Below are 23,387 nucleotides of genomic sequence, written 5' to 3' on the forward strand. Positions count from 1 at the left end.
TGCAGCCTCCGAAAAGTATTTGCATTCTTGGCTGAGCTCCAAATGCTTCTAGGGTCAAACACAGTGTCCGCGGGTCAGGGCATAGCTTGGCAATCTACTCACCCACCCCCCACCCACCCCCAGAAGCGAAAGGTAAAACAATCCTCTGACTCTTTTACATGTCACCCTATCTTTACTGAATGCTGCAGATAGACGCGATAGTGCAGCACTCAACACCAACATCCTTGCTCCCCGCCCCCCCCGCCATGGGTGGCTGATGGTACAATACGATGGAAATCCATCCTCATCATCAGCCTCAGCTGATGGTACAAAAGGACTGGTAACCGTCCTCGTCATCAGCCTATTGGCCCTAATTTTTTCTGGTGGATGGATGGTGCAATATGGCTGGTAACCATCCTCATCATAGCAACAGGGGGCTGAGCTCCATCAGCCCCCACCCTTCATGTGTAAAGAAAAGATTCAGTTGCCCCTGGACTAGCAGTGGGATGCTGGGCTTCTCTCCTACACACTGCTTAATGTCCTGTCTGGACTATCATAGCAGCTGGAGGCTGCCTTCCACTCATTTCTCACTAACAAGTCAGTGTGTCTTATTCCTGCATTCTTTATTAATTCATCACACAAGTGGGGGGACAATGCTACGGTAGCCAAGAAAGGCTGGGGGAAGAACGGAATCAACAGGTGGGGTTGTTACAGGAGCACCCCCTGTGAATAGCATACAGATCATAATTTCTGCAGGCTCTGACACAGAGCAGCTGTGCTCTCTGGTTCTATGATACGGTGGTTCTCTAGTACACTTGCCTATATTAGGCAGCACTGATTCTATTTTTAGATACCAAAAAGGAGGGATTGACTCAGGGAGTCATTCCCAATTTTTGCTTTTGCGCCCCTGGCTGATTGGCCAGGGGCACTTATGACAGCAGCTAATGGTACAAAACGATGGAAGGTGCAATATGGCTAGTAACCAATCTTGGCTTTTGCGCCCCTGGCTGATCGGCCAGGGGCACTAGCAGCAAATGGTACAAAAGGACTGGTAGCCATGATCATCCTCAGTTCCAATTTATGGAAGGGTTTGGATGGTGCAATATGGCTAGTAACCATCTCTGCTGTCATGCAAAAGCAAAAGCATGCTTCTGTGTAGCGCTGCTGAATCGCCTCTGTGAGCGGCATCTAGTACACATACGGTGAGAGTCACAAACGGCAAAACAAGCTCCATGATTGCCATGCTATGGCATCTGCCAGGGCAATCCAGGGGAAAAAGGCGTGAAATGCTTGTCTGCCGTTGCTTTCCCAGACGAAGGAGTGACTGACGACATTTACCCAGAACCACCCGCGACAATGATTTTTGCCCCATCAGGCACTGGGATCTCAACCCGGAAGTTCCAAGGGGCGGGGGAGGCTGCGGGAACTATGGGATAGCTAGGGAATAGCTACCCACAGTGCAACGCTCCAGAAATCGACGCTAGCCACAGACCATGGACGCACACCACCGATTTAATGTGCTTAGTATGGCCGCGCTCCACCCGATTTAATAAATTCTGTTTTACAAAACCGGTTTATGCAAATTCGGAATAATCCCGTAGTGTAGACGTACCCAGAGGGTCACACCCTGGTGGGAGGGGGCTAGGCCTGTATTGGAATACGGTCACTCTGTGCTCCACAGTGTAGCAGAACCTAGAATGTCCATTAGCAGGGGAAAATCCTGTGGGGAATCGGCTTGTGGAATGGACAAAAACCCCACCTGAATTTTCTCACATTGCCCTTCTCGCCCTGGCAGGTTACAGAATAACGTCCACGTTTCGCTCCAGATCATCCCCTCCTCTCAGGGGGAAGGAAATGGCTGCAGTGGAGCTGACTCAGGTAAGGGATTCTCAGGGAGCTGGTGGTGGATTCTGCTTGGAGGGAGAGGAGCAGTAAATGCATAGGAGGGTGGGAGCTGCTCAAGGTGGTGGGAGGCAGGAACTATCTAGGGTGGAGAAAGGGAGGGGACAGGATGTGACAAAGCTTCTGAGACTTCTGTAATGTAGGGTGTGATGGGTTGTCACCCCTGGGGTGCACTGTGGGGGGCTTCTGGGAACCGCTGTGCCCTCTAACCCTGAAGCTGGGCTGGCCCTTCTCACAGTGGTTGGCTGGAGATTCAGCCAGCCTCTCCAGGTCCTGTTATCACCCAACACGACAGCAGGTGGCACCATGCACCCAGCTAAGCTACCTGAGTGCTTTACTTAAGCCACTCAAGGACAGAGAAGACAACAGCCAATTTCCCAGCAGTAAGTGATAGCAAAGCGATCAAAGCAGATTACTTAGGCTTAGTTTGAGTTTTTGGTTATTTGCTAACATACTAGATGGATTTGAACTAGCAATTTCTCACCCTTACTGAAGCAGTCCACCAAGTTTCAATATACAAGCTTGAAATCCCTTTACTCTGGGACCAACACTTCCCCCAGTTCAGTCTTTGTTCCTCAGGTGCTTCCTCAGGTGGAGAAAGTGAATAAGGAAAAGTTATTTACTTGTTCACGTAATATAAGAACTAGGGGCCACCAAATGAAATTAATGGGCGGCAGGTTTAAAACAAATAAAAGGAAGTTCTTCACGCAGCACACAGTCAACCTGTGGAGATTCTGAAGGCTAGGACTATAACAGTGTTTAAAAGAGAACTGGAGAAATTCATGGAGGTTAAGTCCATTAATGGCTATTAGCCAGGATGGGTAAGAATGGTGTCCCTAGCCTCTGTTTGTCAGAGGGTGGCGATAGATGGCAGGAGAGAGATCACTTGATCATTACCTGTTAGGTTCACTCCCTCTGGGGCACTTGGCATTGGTCACTGTCAGTAGACAGATTACTGGGTTGGATGGACCTTTGGTCTGACCCAGTATGGCCATTCTTATTCATAGATCCATAGATTCTAGGACTGGCAGGGACCTCGAGAGGTCATCGAGTCCAGTCTCCTGCCCTCGTGGCAGGACCAAATACTGTCTAGACCATCCCTGATAGACATTTATGTAACCTGCTCTTAAATATCTCTAGAGTTGGAGATTCCACAACCTCCCTAGGCAATTTATTCCAGTGTTTAATCACCCTGACAGTTAGGAACTTTTTCCTAATGTCCAACCTAAACCTCCCTTTGCTGCAGTTTAAGCCCATTGCTTCTTGTTCTATCCTTAGAGGCGAAGATGAACATGTTTTCTCCCTCCTCCTCATGACACCCCTTTAGCTACCTGAAAAATTCTATCATGTCCCTCTCAGTCTTCTCTTTCCAAACTAAACAAACCCAATTCTTTCAGCCTTTGTTCATAGGTCATGTTCTCTAGACCTTTAATCATTCTTGTTGCTCTTCTCTGGACCCTCTCCAATTTCTCCACATCTTTCTTGAAATGCAGTGCCCAGAACTGGACACAATACTCCAGTTGAGGCCTAACCAGCGCAGAGTAGAGCGGAAGAATGACTTCTCGTGTCTTGCTCACAACACAATTGTTACTGCATCCCAGAATCACGTTTGCTTTTTTTGCAACAGCATCACACTGTTGACTCATACTTAGCTTGTGGTCCACTATAACCCCTAGATCCCTTTCTGCCGTACTCCTTCCTCGACAGTCTCTTCCCATTCTGCATGTGTGAAACTGATTGTTCCTTCCTAAGTGGAGCACTTTGTATTTGTCTTTATTAAACTTCATCCTGTTTATCTCAGACCATTTCTCCAATTTGTCCAGATCATTTTGAATTATGACCCTGTCCTCCAAACCAGTTGCAGTCCCTCCCAGTTTGGTATCATCTGCAGACTTAATAAGCGTACTTTCTATGCCAATATCTAAATGGTTGATGAAGATATTGAACAGAGCCGGTCCCAAAACAGACCCCTGCGGAACCCCCCATGTTATACCTTTCCAGCAGGATTGGGAACCATTAATAACTATTCTCTGAGTACGGTTATCCAGCTACACCTTATAGTAGCCCCATCTAAGTTGTATTTGCCTAGTTTATTGATAAGAATATCATGCGAGACCGTATCAAATGCTTTACTAAAGTCTAGGTATACCACATCCACCACTTCTCCCTTATCCACAAGGCTTGTTATCCTATCAAAGAAAGCTCTCAGATTGGTTTGACATGTTTTGTTCTTCAGATACAGAGTCCATATCCATAACTTCAGATAACAAACATGATCCATGCACACAAATAGGATAATCATATTCGGCCAATCACAACTTTTCTAATGACACTGCACATGACGCATCTTGCACAAAATGCCTAATAATTATGGCCTAATCATTTTATACTCCTACCACTATGCTGAATGTGGGGTGTAGTGTCAGATAGGGCCTAATTTCAAGGCACAGGAGTTGGGAATGGAACTTGCCCTCTTTGTGGAACAGGAAATAACCCCCCAGCCAGGGCTGGGAAAACTTCCCAGACTCCCAGTGCTGGAGCCGGAATCTACTGACACTTCATTAGTTACCACCACCCCCAATCTTTGTGGCAACTGCAAACTTATCACTGATGATTTTATGTTCTCTTCCAGGTCATTAATAAGTACGTTAAATAGCACAGAGCCAAGAACCAGTCCTTGTGGGAAGCCCCTAGAAAGAAATCCACTCGACCATAGTTCCCCATTTACAATCCCAGTTTTTAATCTATTTAATATATACCCTGTGTATTTTGTATCTTTCTAGTTTTCTAGTCAAAATATTGTGCTGGACGAAGTCATATGCCTTACAGAAGTCTAGGTATATTACATCAATACTATTAGTTGCAACCAAACTTTTGATCTCATCCAGTAAGGATATCCAGTTAGTTTGACAATCTATTGTGTCGAAACCTTTGTTAATGGGTACTAATTATATTACCCTCCTTTAATTCATTATTAATGAACTCCAGTATCGGCTGCTCCATTCTCTTGCCCAGTATCGATTTTAGACTAACACTCTTGTAATTAGCTGGGTCATCTCTTCTACACTCTTTAAATTTTGGCACAGCATTAGCTTTATTCCAGTCTTATGGAATTTCCTCAGTGTTCCAAGTCCTAATGAAAATCAACACTAACAGTCCACCACGCTTCTCCACCGGGTCTCTCAAAACTCTTGTTATCTGGACCTGCTGATTTAAACACATCTAACTGTAATACCTGCTGTTTAACATACTCATGAGTTGTTGTTGGAATGGAAAGTGTCGTCGTCAACATCTTATGATATGAGTTACATCATTTGTTTTTCTCCAAATCCAGGAGAGAAATATTTATTGAACACTTTTACCTCTTCTGCATTATTTTTGATAATTCTGCCATTTCTATCTAGTAATTGACCACTACCGTTGTTAGGATTAATTTTGTACTTAATATACTTTTTAAAACTTCCTTCTTATTTTTCATTGATTGATCATTGATTTCTGATAGCTTCCCTTACCAATTTTCTACAAATCTGACCTCCTAACTTATAGTCTTTACTATTGACTTCCCCTTTCTTCCATATATTTTATTTGGAGAGTGTTGGGATTCCTACCAGGGAGCCACCAGCAGGGTCCAGAGACAGCCCCATCTCCTATATCAGGCTCTGGCTAGTGGGTATGTGATAAATGTGACGACCCTGCCTCCGTCTGTCAGGTGGGAGACACAAAGATTCTCTCTTTCTACCCTCTGATTCCTCCTGGCTGCTCTAAGCAAGATGGGGTGGGACTCTGTTAACATATGCCTCCATTTACCTGGTGCTGCTGTTCCGTGAATAGTGGGGCAGGAGGTACTGAGTGTTGAATTCTTGCTCTTTCAGGGGCCGGTGACCTTCGAGGAGGTGGCTGTGTATTTCACCAGGGAAGAGTGGGCTCTGCTGGACCCCACTCAGAGAGCCCTCTACAGGGATGTCATGCAGGAGAACTATGAGAATATGACCTCACTGGGTAAGGATTCCCGTCCTCTTGGAATAGGAAATGAAGAGATAAGGTTCATGCCAGCCCCACAATGCCACCTCTACTCTGTCCTGTTTCAGCATCACCCCAATATGCCAGTGACACACACACACTACCAGAGACCCTCCCCTGCTGCAGAACACTTTGGGAACAGCGCACAGGAGCCGTATTGCAGTGTCAAATAGCTCCTGTTTGCTCAAGTAAACTTCTTTGAGATGGGGCAACCACATCCGCACGGAGTATTTGAGATGTGGGCGTACCATGGATTTGTGTAGAGGCAATATGATATTTTATGTCTTATTATCTATTTCTTAATGATTCCCAACATTCTGTTCGCTTTTTTCACTGCTGCTGCACACTGAGTGGATGTTTTCAGAGAACTATCCACAGTGACTCCAAGATCTCTCTCTTGAGTGGAAACAGCTAATTTAGATCCGATCATTTTGTATGTATAGCTGGGATTATGTTTTCCAATGGGCTGCAATATGTGTTATCCTGACATCTAGTACTGCTGAGATCCTGCATTCAGTGATATCCCTGCCCTTCCTGTTCCCTTTCTCCACTGAACCCCACCAGCCCATGCTTCCTGTTCCCAGCTTCCCCAGGACTCTCTTATTGTCTCTGAACCTCTCTGTCAGCAAGAAGCAGTGCCAGGGAGACTTGCCCTCTCTCTGGAGTCTTTGATTTCTGGGACATGGATTTACTTTCTCTGTGTTTTAGGGACTCTTTGAAATTGAGTGTCTGTGATATTAACCACAGTGCAACCTGGACTGTTGAACAGCTGTGTCCCCTCAGTTCCCAAGCTGGGGTGCCTTTTACACTGCTCTACTGTGAGAACAGCCACTCCTGGGCAGGTAACGCACAGTCTCCAGCATGTAACTCACTCCCAGCTACACAGTATTGAGTGCTGCTAGTCAGTGACTTATAAGTTACAGTGCAGCACAGGAGAACCCCAGAAAATTCTCTGCTCCCAGACTTCTCCCAGAAATGTGCATCTTTCCCTGTCCAGCACACTCCTGAACAACGCAAGCTCATATGAAGTCTGTCATTTCATCAGTGGAAAATGACATGCGCCAGCCTTGTTATCCCAGATGGAGTTTCCAACACACTTTATTACAAACACACTGGTTAGATAAAGAATAAAACAAGATAGTTAACAATCAAAAAAAATATTTTAAGATACAGATAATGAGGCATAAAGCTCAGAATTGTTTACAAAAGAAATGCAAAGATAAAACACAAATTAACGTCTAAGTTAACAAGCTAAAATGGATTCAAAGCAAATGTTTCTCTCTCCATGTGCTGAGACATGCTGGTTTTCCTTTCAGCCAGGACTCGGCCTAACCCACCCCTTCCTCCCACGTTCAGCTCTTCAGGAGTTGTCATGAGCAGAGGGAAAGGGGAGAGAGAGAGAGAATCTGAAGCATTTTCCTCACCTCTTTTTATAATTCTGTCCTTTGTACTAGAAACAACTTCAGTTCTCAGCTGAGTCATGGTGCCAGGCTGTCTGTCGGAGATATGAGAATTGTGAGGGAAAGTCTACAGAAAGAGCTTTGGAGCTTTGGTCAAGCTAGTAGGCCTGAAGTATTAGCTGATCTTGTTTCTCTGTGTAAAGGGCATAGAAAGGCAGAGTGGAATGGAAAATCCCCCAGATTGGGGAACAAGTGAAGCCAGGGGGCTGGACTCGATGATCTTTCAAGGTCCCTTCCAGTTCTAGGAGATTGGTATATCTCCAATTATTTATTTTAATTTAAATCCCCCAAATTGGGGAACAATGGCTTTGTGTGCATAAGGGCCCTAGTAGGTGAAGTGGAAAGTCCCCAAACACACTGATTTGCAGTAACCGAACTTTTGAAACATAACCACAATGGAAGTGTTAGAAAAGTCAAACCACAAACTAGACTAGGAATAACAATAACAGGAAAGGCCGAATATGGAAAACTGATTGTTCAGTTTGCTTTTGACCTGCATCATATTTGGCAATATATTCCAAATAAGGAAATTAACATGCAACGTATGTGCCATTGATTGTGGTTTTAAGCTTTAAAAGGCTTGTGTGATTTTTAGCTCAGGGGGACAGTATTCCAATAGCTGTCGCCCCCTACGCACTTTTAACCAAGAAAAGAGCCTCAGGCTGAGCTGATTCAAAATCAATCGTGTGGTTGTTTTCCGCAACAACTTCAAGTGGTCCCTATGATGGAATGTAAATGTCTTCTTCACACCTTCCCCCTGCAGGAGAATGGCTGTTTGACCAGCTGTTTGCCTTGCTGTCTCTGAGGAACTGCTCTGTGGGTGTTCCCCAGAATTGTAACTTTTTCCATAATCTCATACTGTAAAATCTCATAACTTTACAGATAGTGTTACTACACATTTTAACAGGAGGATAATATTCAGTAGATTATGCATTTTCAAATGATATCTCACAAGCCATACTGTGTACAAAATTGATAATTTTCTAGAAGAGTGAACATAGGGGTTGTGGCAAAGTTCCTCCTCTCCTCTAGTAGGTCCTGCGCTTATTGGCGGATTTCTTCCCCTCAGTGGTTTTCCCCTTGGGTGAAACCCATAGTCTGGATCAACTGCTCCTATGTCTGATTAGAAGTAGCGGGGCTAGGGGGGAACCCAGGCCCGCCCTCTACTCCGGGTTCCAGCCCAGGGCCCTGTGAATTGCAGCAGTCTCTATAGTGCTACTTGTAACCGCTGCTTGACCACTACAGCTCCCTGGGCTACTTCCCCATAGCCTCCTTCAAACACCTTCTTTATCCTCACCACAGGATCCTCTTGGTGTCTGATGCTGCTTGATTGTACGGTGTTTTCCTCAATCCTCCAGTAGTACCCCCTCTCAGTTCTTAGTTCCTTGTGTCTCTTGCTCCCAGCTCCTCATGCACACTTCTTTCCTCTGGCTCCTCCTCCCCAGACTGGCGTGAGCTCCCCTTTTTATACCAGGTGCCTTGATTAGCCTGTCCTGATTGGCTGCAGGTGCTCCAATCAATGTAGCTCTCTCCGGTGCCTTCTAGAAAGTTCTTAATTGGCCCCAGGTGCCTTGATTAGCCTGGAGCAACTGCCATTTTGGTTCCTATGGTACTAGGGATTTGCTTAGCCTGGAGCTAACATACCTGCTCCTCAATACTTTCCTGTAGCCATCCGGCCTTGCTCCATCACAGGGTGTAGACTGACACAGTGTCTGTGTGTGTGTTCCCAGCAGATATGTGGGTATTTCAATCCCTCATAAGCACAGTGTTTGGCATCTTCATGGACCTGGGGAACTGGTCCTGCGAATTCACTGGTTTACCAAGTGTGACACTGTATGGAATTGTGAGACACTTTGGTATTAATAATAAAATAATATAATCTTATCAAATTGCAATGAATCATGCTAGATATGCCATTTAAGGTGTCAGGGGAAATGTTATGATTTTCCAAGTATGATCATTTTGTTTCTATGTCTGTATCACCTTTGTATTGTGAGTTATAGATATGTAGGGTATATCTGTATTTCCAGACTTGTGCAGTGTTTCTGGGTGACACCCCTAGACATATTGGCATCAACACTGCCTAGCCTGTTTGATGGCCCATTGAGGGTCATCAGCTGTACAATGAGCCCATGGAAAGGACCAAGGGGATACACCTATTGCGTCAGCAAGACATGCCGGGGTATGCCTGTGTAATGAGAACTCCAAGGCTTTTCCATGCCACATGCTGTGAAGCTTGTGTTTGGGACGCAGGAAGTACAAGCCACATAGCAAAAGGAATATAAAGGGCAGCTGCATCATCTCCATTTTGTCTTCAATCCCCTTGCGTGCCTCTGGAGCAACTTCTCTACAAACTGAACCCTGGAACAAAGGACTGAATGACCCATCCAAGCTATGGATGTGTTCCAGACGGACTTCCAAGCCAGCAACTCACCAATACTGCTAAGAACCTAATATATCCATTTTGGAATGTATCTGACTGCTTTCCCATTTAACTTCTTTCTGCTTTTCTTTCGTTTAAACCTTTAGTTTAGATGCTAAGGATTGGCTGGCAGTGTGGTATTTTGGGTAAGATCCAAACCTATACTGGCCTGGTGATGTGGCTGACCTTTGGGGTCAGAAGATCATTTTGTTTATGTGAGCAGAGTTTTGAAATAACCTCTCACTGTACTGGGCCTAAGTGCTGATTAGGAGTCAGAGAACTGGGATGCAATAAAGGGGGCCGTGTGATTTCTTTTTTCAGCTTCTCGATAACCCGAGTGGGTGATCCCTTTTTCAGCCTGCCCTGATCTTGGCATTTTCAGTGAGACCTGCCTCTGGCCCACCAGGTCATACTAAGCACTGAAGTTAAATTAATAGAATGTTTTTTATGACAAAGTCTTATGAAATCAAGTGAACTCCTTTGTTTTTTTTCATCTGAGCAGGGTTTCCTGTTACCCAGCCTGATGTGATCTCCCAGCTGGAACAAGGGGAAGAGCCATGGGTCCCAGACCTCCAGGGTTCAGAGGAAAGAGAGATCCTGAGAGCTCCCTGCACAGGTGAGGAAACATTAAACCACCCAGAATCTGTAAGTGCCTGAAGGAAAGATCTGGGATGCCCAACAAAGCCCTTGGGGAGATCTCTCAGTTCATTATTATCCCTAGCAGGAGTCGTATCCTCAGGGTAACTATAGCTCATGGCTTCCTATAGATCCTAGCAGACACCAGGCAGTAGCTTCCTCCCTTCCCCCTGCGTATTTGGATGGGATGTGAAGGCTGAATTCATCCCCCTCCTCTCTCCTATTTGGGGGAAGAGTTTGGAGGAGTTCAGCTCCTGATTTTTATATGACCTGTTTTCAGCACTTGTTTTGGTTTGGTCTTCCCCTTTCCATCCCTGTTTGAGGTTTCTGTCTCTGTCACAGCAGGTGATGCAATGGCATGTGAGAAAGAGGAGCAGAATTTTCAGCCTGAAAATGTCGAGCCAGTGGGTAAAAACAGAGCATTATCGCAAAGATGGAAAAGGAATGTGTCCAGGAGTCATGAGCAGGGAAACTCCTGGGAGATTCAGCACAGACCAGAAACAGAGCAAGGAAACCAGCCAGGAGAGAAATTGGATAAATTTATTTTCTCTTGGGGAACTCAGAAGGTCCTCATGGAAACCACAACACAACAGGAAATCCTTAGGCGAAAGAGAAAAAATACATGCCCTGAGTGTGGGAAAAACTTCATTCACGGATCAAACCTTTCTGTTCATCTGAGAATCCACACAGGGGAGAGACCCTACAAATGCTGTGAGTGCGGGAAAACCTTCAATCGCAGCTCACACCTTATTGCCCATCAGAAAATCCACACAGGGGATAGGCCCTATAAATGCTGTGAGTGTGGAAAATGCTTCACTGAGAGTTCAGACCTTTCTGTACATCAGAGAATCCACACAGGGGAGAGGCCCTACAAATGCAGTGAGTGTGGGAAAACCTTCAATCGCAGTTCGGACCTTATTAGGCATCAAACAATCCACACAGGGGACAGGCCCTACGAATGCAGTGAATGTGGAAAATGCTTCACTAGCAGCTCAAACCTTTCTCAACATCAGAGAATCCACACAGGGGAGAGGCACTTTGAATGCCATGAGTGTGGGAAAACCTTCACTTACAAATCAGGCCTTTCTAGACATCGGAGAATCCACACAGGGGACAGGCCCTATGAATGCAGTGAGTGTGGGAAAACCTTCAATCGCAGATCAGGCCTTTCTAGACATCAGAGAATCCACACAGGGGACAGGCCCTATGAATGCAGAGAGTGTGGGAAAACCTTCACTCAAATATCAGCCCTTTCTCAACATCAGAGAATCCACACAAGGGACAGGCCCTATGAATGCAGTGAGTGTGGGAAAACCTTCACTCAAATATCAGCCCTTTCTCAACATCAGAGAATCCACACAGGGGAGAGGCCCTTTGAATGCCGTGAGTGTGGGAAAACCTTCACTTACAAATCAGGCCTTTCTAGACATCGGAGAATCCACACAGGGGAAAGACCCTACGAATGCCGTGAGTGTTGTAAAACCTTCAGTCGCAGCTCGCACCTTATTAGTCATCAAACAATCCACACAGGGGACAGGCCCTATGTATGCAGTGAGTGTGGGAAAACGTTCACTCAAAGTTCAGCCCTTTCTGTTCATCAGAGAAGCCACACAGATGAGAGGCCCTATGAATGCAGAGAGTGTAGGAAAACCTTCACTCACAGATCAACCCTTTCTGTTCATCAGAGGATCCACAGAGGGGAAAGGCCCTATGTATGCAGTGAGTGTGGGAAAACGTTCACTCAAAGTTCAGCCCTTTCTCTTCATCAGAGAATCCACACAGGGGAGAGGCCCTATGTATGCTGTGAGTGTGGAAAATGCTTCACGAAGAGTTCAGCCCTTTCTCAGCATCAGAGAATCCACACAGGGGAGAGGCCCTATGAATGTCATGAGTGTGGGAAAACCTTCTCTTGGCACTCATCCCATGTTAGCCATCAGAGAATCTGCAAGAGAGATCAACATTGTGAAAATCTCTAGGGCTATCAATACTTTGTTTTTGTAATACTTTTCCTGATTCCCACATAGTAACTTTTAAAGCTCTTTGAACTGTTTGCAGCACCATTATCCCTCAGCTTGTCCAGATGAGTGGCCCATTTTTGCCTTTTGCAGTTCGCCCTCTTTTGAGATGGACCTATTTGTCCTTTCTATTGTCCCACAAGTAATTGGAGTGTGCCCTTCCTATGAGGAACCAGGGAGCGTCACGTTTATACCATTCCTCCTATTGCAAAGTTATTGTTAGTCACCAACGATCCAGATTGTATCCTTGCCAGTTGTTCTCACATTGCTCTGGGTTGTGCTGAAGAGCAGTTATATTGGGAATTTTTCAAATTATATGTAAATGAAGAGGAGCAGGGGCAGGAAAAAAGTATAATTACAGCTTCTGTGACACTGGAAGGAGATGGGGTGACTCAGAGATTCCCTCCTTCCCCATCACTGCAGAACTGTTACCTTTTGCCTGAGCCAGGCAGAGTTTATCTTCATCACATTCTATCCATCCACTTCTCAAAGTGTCATGTGATGAAGCATTCTCCGTTGTCTGTGCTTGCAGATGATGTTTTGACTTCTTTAATCCTATATCAGAGTCGCTATGACTGGAGATGAAAGTGTCAAAGACCTGGGAGGGGAATTCAAATGGATCCCAAATACAGTGTGATCATTTAGAGTTTAAATTCCAGGTTCCATCTACTGTAAAGCCACTTCTGGCAAGAGGGCTGTTTTTCCCTTATTATGGGGATGCTACGATACTAAAAAATTTGTAAATAACATAACTGACTATTGAGACAGTGATGAGGGAAGCAGGTTTGAATGGATCAGAGGAGAATGTGATGGGAGACTCTCTTGTCCCGATTCTGAATAATCAGATGTAACCTGCTCTGGAATTTCACTTGACACTTTCTTTGTCATGTATTCTCTCTCTGTGATGCGGGTTTCTATCTTTCCTGAAGGCTGTTTGGTCACCCAATTGGATATTAGTTCATTTGGTAGGATGTAGCTCAGATTTATTGAAGAATTTAAGACAATGACCCTTTGCTAAAGTCCTCATTTATGATTTCAGCTTTGCTTTTTCCCCATCTCTCCATGATGACATGGAGAAAGCTGAAGTGCAGTTCTATCAACAGGAGAGAACTCTCTAATTTACTGGCCAGGCTCACAAAGAAACAGCAGTGATTTAAAATCTCCACTCAGAAATGGTGAACAACAGCAGAACCCCAACTAACTGAAGGAAGTGCATCTGATCACAGTGTATTTCAGTTGTTTAAGAAAATATTCTCTCTGATGATCTGGGAAGAGAATTCCATGGTAAGTGGTTTTGAACTAGGCAAAATGCCCATGTGTTTGGTTCCCAAAGCATTTGTAACCCAGGCCCTACAGAAGATCTCTCCTAGCTAATCCTATGGTATGGGAAATGCAGCCCTTCATGACATAGATGTTGAGGAAATAGAAGTGGAGTTTTTGTCAAATTTATCCTTTGTAGGTGCTAAAGATGTGTATAAAATGAAACCAGTGTTGAAAATGTAATAGCTTCTGAAAAATAGCCATTTTTTAATAGAATCTCCAGCTCTGGTAACTAACGAAGATTCTGATCCAGGCCTGTATCCAGTCCCTTCCCCGGACCTGTGCCACCGAATTAAAGAAGAGCTGGGCATGTTTCAGGAAGCCATTCCTCATTCACACTGCTGAGATTTTAAGTGGTTTTGTAAAGGAGTCTACTTCAGAGAACTGTAACTTTACCCTATCCAAGACCTAGGATTTGGAAAGAGCTGAGGTTGAAAGAGTCCACACCCAGTTCTTGGTTTCTACCCCAGTAAAGGAAGCTATGGTGACCCAAAGAAAATCGTTTGTACAACTCCACTTCCTAGTTCAGTGTCACTGATTACACTTCCAAAGTATGCCAGGGTTAGATTGAGAACAGTCATCCTTCACTGTTTGGATGCAAAGAGAGAGTGCTTCATAGGACAGTCCTTCCCTGTGGATCCCAAACTGGCTGCCTGGTTGGGTAACAAGGACTTTCAGGCTGTAGAAATTATGGTAACCAATAAGGCAAAGAATGTGTCAGCCTACAATTTCAGACTTCCGGAAACACGCATGTTGAGTCCTGATACTATGGTTTTGTGTCTGACGCTGTGGCTACACAATTAAGCTGATGTTGGCACAGCTCCACCAATGTAGCTGTGCTGCTGTAGCACTGCTATAACAGATGCTGTAAGCCAATGGGAGAGATTTCTCCCATCAGACTTGATTAGTCCAGCCCCTGCAAGTGGTGGTGGCTATGTTGAGAGGAGAAGCTCTCCTGCTCATGTAGCACTATCTACACAGGGGGTTAGGGCTGTGTAACTACATTGTTCAGCTGTGTGGATTTTTCACTCCCCTAAATAATATAGTTATCCCAATAAATGTCTTTAGTGTAGACCAGAGAGGTTTCTCTTGTGTTTTATGCATTTACCTTACTTCTCTACCTCTGTGGGGTTACATCATCCCTATGCTGCCTTGGTGGAAAGTTACAGCAGCAGGACAACAAGAATAGAGGAGTTAGATAAAGTTGTTATGAGAAAGTTGAGAGCTAGCCCGTGGGAGACAGACGCCATGTGGCCTAACTGGGATCAGATAAGTTGCATGGGAAATGGGAAACCAGTAAGCAAAGGGCCATGCATGTGAAAAGTGTGTGTATCAGACAAAGAACCAATCAGCAGCAATGTAATGTTGGTGTGTCTGACGTTTGCTAATATGGAGAAGCCTATATAATATGATGCATTGTAAATAATAAATGACTTTGCTTTCAATCATATTGATTATTGAGCTTTGTTCACGCACGCCTGCGCTGCAACAAATGGTGACCCCGACGTGATTCGTATCGAATGAAAGTGTCGGTGGCCTGACCCAGGCGGAGAAGCCCTGAGCCCAGAGGCGAACGGCCAGGAGCCTGAGCCCAGAGGCGGGGAGTGCTTATCCGACGTGATTCGTATCGAATGATGATAGTGTCGGGAGCTTGAGCCCAGAGGCGAACGGCCAGGAGCCTGAGCCCAGAGGCGGGCGGCTGGGAGCCGCGGCGGGGAGTGCTTGAGAAGCCCCCGGATTCCGACGTGATTCATATCGAATGATGATAGTGTCGGGAGCTTGAGCCCAGAGGCGAACGGCCAGGAGCCTGAGCCCAGAGGCGGGCGGCTGGGAGCCGCGGCGGGGAGTGCTTGAGAAGCCCCCGGATTCCGACGTGATTCGTATCGAATGATGATAGTGTCGGAAGCCTGAGCCCAGAGGCGAACGGCCAGGAGCCTGAGCCCAGAGGCGGGCGGCTGGGAGCCGCGACGGGGAGTGCTGGAGAAGCCCCCGGGCGTCCGAAAAGAGAGGCGCACCTGAGCCCTGAGGAGAGCGGCTATAAGCCGCGGTGGAGAAGGGCAGAGCAGCTAACGTGAGTACCGCTGTATCAGCTGAAGAAAAGATAACACAGAAGCCTTTATTGCACATTATGAACCGACAGGGGGAAAGAATCTCCCCTGCTGCACTGATTTACTTATTAAGAAGAGAGGGGGAGTTGGGGAGGCTCCTCCTGACCGGCCTTCGGGCACAGGACGAGGAGGTGCTCCGCTGGAAGCGAGCCCTGGACGGGAAGACGATGGAGTGCACGGCGCAGGCAGAGGCTCGTGCCGTGGCCCCGGAGGTCGTTCGGACCTACAAGCAAGTAAGTTGTTTTGGCAGAAGCCCGGAGAAGGCATCCTACGCTGGCTGGTCTGAGCCTGGGACAGTGCCGGGAAAACCGTTATGCTTCTCCGGTATGAGCAGCAACAGCTGGGTGTTCTGACACAGGATTTACAGTTTAAAAGAAGCCAAGCAGGGAAAGTAAAAGAACAGCATGAGTTAATCGAAGACAGCTCATTTTTTTCTTTTTGGCCCCGGTCAAGGACATATTGCTCACAGCTCAGACTAATGAGAGCTGAAAAACCGCCCAAAAAAGCTAATGAGAGCTGCAAAATCCTGCCAGGCACTAATGGAATGTGTTAGCTGTCTCCTTTCACAGGTATGGAAGAGCTGCCCAAAGATTCTAGCAGCCCTGCCATTTTTGCAACCAGGAGACTGACTGCCTGGACCCATGATTTTTATTGCAAAAGACCCCTTCACATCAGGAGAATTTTCCTACTGATGATTGGCCTAATTTTTTTTTTTTTTTTTTTTTTAGTTTCATTGTGCTTTTAAATAGCAGCAAAAAAGGACAAGGTAACGTGCTGGCTAATTTCTCCCTTGTCCGCTGCAGCCCCCACGTCCTGATTATTTCCCCCGTAGAAGCTGATCCACGACGGTGGTGGAAAAGAAGAAAAAACATTCACGTTGTTGATATTGCCAAAGTCCAGAAATTCCTGATTAAAAAGACATTGAGAACTGACCCTGGTGAAGAAACAAAGAATTGTACACTGGCAGGAAGAAATTTGGGACTCCTGCTGAGAAATGTGGTATTAATTGGATTTTGGGATTTATTCTACAGGCTGCGCCCTGTGTTTTGGATAAAATTTTTAGCATGTATTGCCCCCCCCAATTGGATTGTAAATGATATTACCCCCCCCCCATTACTAACCCCAGCATGTGGACCGGTTGGGTTGGGGGGTGAGGGCTCTCACATACCGAACCCCTGCCGGGTTCATGGGGAGGATGATTGTGGAATTACTTACCCCAGCTTTTTAGAGTTTATTTGTTTGTTGTTTTTTAAGTTTGAGAAAACTCAGCCAAAGGGTTTGTTGAGTATTCTCAAGGGGGGAATTGTGGGTTATTTAGGCATAAATTTAGGTAATTTGGGAGAATGGCTTTGAATTTATGTGATCCAAAGTACCTTTATGTAAAGTGCTTTTGTTAGCCTTGTTAGATTTTTGTTAATTTTGTGTTATGTGCTGATTATTGGTTGTTGTAGATTGCTTGATACTAGATGTAGCCTATATTTAAAATAGATAGGCTGATTGCAGATGTTGTACTTAAAGTTATGCATGAAAATGTAGCCCCCACGGTGGGAAAGTACAGATAATTGCTTGCTGTAGAGACTAGAAGGGTGGGGGCTAGTTAAGAAGTACACCCTCCTAGCTAAATTGATAGTGGGATAAGTTAGTGTTTATGAAAGGAACGGTTTAGCAAAAGGAAAAAAGGATCGGGCCCAAGCGGCCAGGCGGCGGGCAACAGACAGAGAAGCTGAAGAGGAAAAAAGGATCGGGCCCAGGCGGCGGGCAACAGACAACAAGCTTGGAAAACTGGTTGATAACCTTGAGGGTGTAGTTGATAGAAAAGGTAATTAACTACAAGCGAGTAATGTTAGGCAGAGTAAAAAGTTAACTCTGTGGTTGCTGGAGGGAATAGCAGTTGAATTTTGTAAAGATGCTAAAGAGTAAAGTTTTTGGTATTTTTGAAATGTTTGTAAATAAATTTAGGCAAAGAAATTAGTTTGCAATTGTTTGGCCATGAATATTTTGTTGCATTAGTTGAAGATTGTATATTGTGCTATGTAATTGTAATTGTATTAGGCTAAGGGCATATAAGTGGTGATGTTTTTTTTTAGTGTTAAAAAGTAGAAGTTAATAGTAAGAACCCTTAAGCTGTGAATAGCTTTGAATTTAGAAGTAAACCAGGATGCAATTGTATTATTGTAAATGATTTAATGGATGATGTAATTTTTTTTTTTTGCTTGATAGTAATAAGGGTATTTGTATATTGTATGTAATGATTGCTTGCCTAGTAGGGGTAGTTTTGTTTTTGTTTTTTAGATATTAAGAAAATTGGTGTTAGCTGTATAGTATTTAATAAGGACCATGCATTTATTATGGAGTTTAAATTTATGTTTTATGTTTTATGTTTGTTTCTGGCCAGAATTATTGTTGTGTTGTTAAGATTTTTATGTGGTTTATGTTGTGTTTTTTTTTAGGACCCCCCCTCCCTCAGTGTCAGTTTGATCACCTGACATATGAGGGATGAATTGGTAACAGAAATTTGTCACAATTTGGTGTGCAATAGAGAATGGGGGAATCCTGCAGAATTTACACCATTTTTTTGTTGTTGTATTTGATGGTTTATGTTTTGTTTTGTTTGATGTTGTTGGTGTTGTATGTTGAGAATTGCATGGTTACAGGTGAGCCCTATAGCATAAGATAGATTATTTGTTTTTGCTTGCCCTGTTTTGTACGCCTTTTGCTATGAAGTTTGGAGAGGTTTATTGGATTTTTTTTTTTTAAGAAAAGAGGGGGAGATGTGGGGTTACATCATCCCTATGCTGCCTTGGTGGAAAGTTACAGCAGCAGGACAACAAGAATAGAGGAGTTAGATAAAGTTGTTATGAGAAAGTTGAGAGCTAGCCCGTGGGAGACAGACGCCAGGTGGCCTAACTGGGATCAGATAAGTTGCATGGGAAATGGGAAACCAGTAAGCAAAGGGCCATGCATGTGAAAAGTGTGTATCAGACAAAGAACCAATCAGCAGCAATGTAATGTTGGTGTGTCTGACGTTTGCTAATATGGAGAAGCCTATATAATATGATGCATTGTAAATAATAAATGACTTTGCTTTCAATCATATTGATTGTTGAGCTTTGTTCACGCACGCCTGCGCTGCAACATACCTCCTCCTGCTTTGAAAGATTAAAAAGTGTGAAAAGAGAGGTATTTTTCTCCATGATGCAAACATTCCGACATAGAAGACCCCTTCTACCAACACATATGGCAGAAGATCCTGAGATATATGAACTCATAGAAGTGGTTGGGACCTACGTTGGGACAAACTACAATAAGAACCAGGGTTCAGTTGTTGGCAATGGGGATTAAAAGAAAACTAACATATATGACAAGAATTTGTGATCTTTGAATATGTTATTGTTACCAATTAAAATGATAGGTGAAGTTATTGGTTAAAGAGTAAGAGACTGTGTGATAATCTGAATTATTTTGGAAAACTGAAAGTTGTCTTGATTTTGTGTTTTGTTAGTCATACAGGAAATGATGGCTAATCTTGAAAAGTTAATTAGATTTAATTTACCCTGGTTCCTCAACTGTTGCTACAGCTCTACTACCCATCATTCCAAAGACTGAGAGAAATGGAGAGTTCCAACCATTGTCCTTTTAGTATCTTATTGTTCCTCTCTCTGTTTTTTGTGCTGGCCTTTCTAGTCTATCACTTTCTGCCTTTGTTTAGTTGGTAACAGTTGGTTTCCATCACTCACATTTGTTTGTTTAAATCTCTATCCGTTGTTAAATAAATTTTTTGCTTGTTCGATAACTGTACTCAGGTGCTGTTTGAGATACAGTAGAAATGGTCCACAGTAAAACTAGTAATCTGGGATACTTGGGCAGATAGGATCTGGGATTTCACTGAGTATCTGGTAATCCGGGCTGGACCCCAGAGGGGGACACATTGAAGGAACTCAGGGGTGAGGGTGGCTGCTGTAGCTCAGAGGAGGGTGCTTGAGTTCCAGCAGGATGGTGAGTTTGGTCACTAACATCCAAATGGAAAACTCCCTCTTCCTAGTGGCAGGTGGCAACAAGAGACTCACAGCCCTCAGCACCCTGAGAAGGGTCACAATGTGTCTCTGTGTTGATCCACCTGTCAAATTCACACAGGGAAAGCTCCCGATATTCCATCAAACTCTGCATCACACCTCTTGAGTATTTAAAAGAGTATCTCATAACTATTTGTCTATGTAAAGTATCAGAACAGTTCACAAATTTTAGGATCTGCCCTATGAAATCATGGAAAATATGCTCTTCACTCTGTGGGTACATCTAGACTACCCGCCGTATCGGCGGGTAGCGATCGATTTCTCGGGGATTGATATATTGTGTCTCATCTAGACGTGATATATCAATCCCTGAAAGTGCTTCCGTCGACTCCGGAACTCCACCAGCGCGAACGGCGGTAGCGGAGTCGACAGGGGTAGCCACAGACGTCGATCCCGCGCCGTGAAGATGCGAGGTAAATCGATCTAAGATACACAACTTCAGCTACGTGATCTTAGATCGATCCCACCCCCCAGTGTAGACCAGCCCTGTGAAAGCATGTAAAGAATCCAAGCGTTGGAGGACAGGGTTTGGGTCCAGAGTGACCTAGACAAATTGGAGGATTGGGCCAAAAGAAATCTGAGGAGGTTCAACAAGGAGAAGTGCAGAGTCTTGCACTTAGGACGGAAGAATCCCATACACTGCCACAGACTGGGGACTGACGGAGTGAGTGGGGTTTGATAGCAGCCTTCAACTACGTGAAAGAACAGCAGTGTGGGCTTTCTCCTGGCCACTTTTGCTGGGCTAGGCAGGCAGCCTGGAGGCCTTTCTAGAAAAGCATTGGGAACTGAGTTAGAAAAACCAATGTGAAAACCAGAACCTCAGATTTAGACTCATTTATTTATAATATTAAATCTTCAATTCTAGTGTCACAATCAATACAAGCAGCAAAGAATCCTGTGGCACCTTATAGACTAACAGACGTTTTGCAGCATGAGCTTTCGTGGGCTAAAAACGTCTGTTAGTCTATAAGGTGCCACAGGATTCTTTGCTGCTTCTACAGAACCAGACTAACACGGCTACCCCTCTGATACTTGACAATCAATACAATTGCTTCAGCCTGATAGTTGCCCAAAGGGAAACTTAACTTCTCTCCAAAGGGAGTTGAGAGAAAACACTTTTCAGAGTCCAAGAGAGACAAGGCGGGTGAGGGTAAGAGCTTGCAGAGGACCAACCTCTGTTGGTGAAAGAGACAAGCTGTGGAGATAACCCAGCACCCTTCTTCAGTTCTGTGGAGCCTGGAAGGTCGTCTCCTCCATAACCAGCAGTTAGAACATAAGAACAGCCACACTGAGTCAGACCAGTTCATCTAGCCCACTCTCCCGAAAGTGGCCAATGCCCGGCACCCCAGAGGACCCCTGGGACCAACATGGATACACCACCACCACAAACAAGGTTAAAAGTCAATGCACATGGGAGAAGCATCTTGTGTTTCATTCCTTATGTCCTAGTCCCATCATGTGGCCATTTCCTTTTCTTCCTTTCTGTTAAAAGCTTTGGTGTTTTGCACAGAAACATTATTTCCCCAGGAGAGACCCAGGAGGGGGGGCTGCATTCCTGTGCCAAACAGTCACTGGAAGGGGGCAGACAAAGGCCTTTAGGACGAGGCATCCGTCACTGTCAAAAGATCATCTCCCTCCTGCAGGTCACTGGCAGCCTGAATTTGTTCCTTATCCTCCCGGAGTCTGGGGGTTGGAATCAGCACTACCCAGCCCCTCCGTATGTAGCAGGAACAAACACAAACCTGGTCTTTAAAACAAGCTGTTCCCTTCTTTCTCAGGGAAGATTTTTCTGTGATTGAAGATGAGCTTCAGTTCCCCTCTCCTAGGGGTGGGGCAGGTGTGGGGCCAGCTCCCAGTAAGATCTGTTTTTACCTTTGCCCCGTTTCAGTCACTCTGGGATGGTAACTCTGCTCCCAGCTGTCAGGCAGCTTCCAGCCCAACCACCCTGCTCACTACTTCCATGGTCATGTGTCACCCCCTTTGCCAGCACACAGAGCCTGCAGGAAAGCTACTCCTGCCAGATGCATTGGTATAGTGGTGTGCGTAGGTGTCTTCCAAGCAATTCATCTGGGTTTGATTCCCAGCCAATGCAATAATGGCTTTTCTCTTTTGTTGTTTCCTCATCTGGAAGTGGCTTAATTTCAGTCACATTGTGTTACAATCACATTATCTATAGAATGAGACAATAAATGGGTCAAAGTCCAGCAGGTCATACAGGATGGAGGCACACAAGGGGCTGGAATGTGTCATCTGAGAAAGACAGAACACTTGGAAACCTGCATCTCCCATCCCCTGGCCTTGCGGGTTATGATTCCAGCTGCGTGAGCTGTTTGTATGATGTTCCGGCATGATGGGGAAATGAAGTTTTGAGTCAGTTTTTGCTCCTGCAGATTACTTTGCTGTTACAATTATAATGACATAAACAAAAGGGAGGCAAAATAAACATAACCCCCAAATTGCAATACAGGTGGGGAAAGAGACGATCACGGTTAAGCCAAACACTTCAAAATAAAAATTAATACTAAAAAGGGGAGGGGGAAGAGATCAGGTATGTGGAGATCCCCTTGATATTTCAACGCACATTGTTAGAATCAAAGTTCAGACTTGACACTGGAAAACCCGCAACTACCTGTCTCTCTGAACACCTGTGATGAGCAAGATGGAGTTGGGACACCTGTTCTGCTTCAATCATTTATTGTCTCTCTGTTCTCTCCTTCTCCCCCCAATTCCTCGTCTCCAATGTCTCTGCCTTTCTCCTGTTGCTCCCTCTCCCCTGCCCTTTCCAGGAACTCACAGTCTACAGCATTTAGGACGAGCCAGAGCTCCCATGTTCTACACATGAGCCTGTGTCAGAGGACGTGTGACCCCGGTCAGAACCAGTCACCAGATCAATATGACCCTTTATGGGCGACTTCTCTGCCTACTCTGCAATTTACATCTCCCCACCCCTCCGCAAACAGGGTGGGGTACAGCTCTGACTGAGAGGCCTCACAGGAGAAATTTCAGCCCAAAGACAAATTTGTGTGAAATGTTGAGAAATGAAGAGCCCCCCAAATCCCCAGAACTCTAGTGTCACCCCCATGGCACCAGCACAGGGAACCCAGTGAGATGGGGTTACAGAATACAAGGGGGGAGGCAGCAGGGAGAGAGGTGACAGCAGGGCTGGCTCTAACATTTCTGCCGCCCCAAGCAGAAAAGGAGAGCGCCGCCCCACCCGCAGCGGCGCGGCGCTCCGCCCAAGTCCACGCCCTCAGCAGTGCGTAGCGCAAACCATTACCACCCCTCCCCCGAGCGGCCAATTCCCCCCCCCCGAGCGGCACGTAGCGCCGGCCAATTCCCTGCCCCCCCCCCGAGTGGCTCATAGTGCCAGCCAATTCCCCGTCCCCCCGAGCGGCGCGTAGCACCGGCCAATTCCCCGCCGTCCCCGCCCCAAGCGGCGCGTAGCACCGCCC

The sequence above is a fragment of the Mauremys mutica genome, chromosome 26 (assembly GCF_020497125.1).
Source record: "Mauremys mutica isolate MM-2020 ecotype Southern chromosome 26, ASM2049712v1, whole genome shotgun sequence".
Classification (NCBI taxonomy): Eukaryota; Metazoa; Chordata; order Testudines; family Geoemydidae; genus Mauremys; species Mauremys mutica.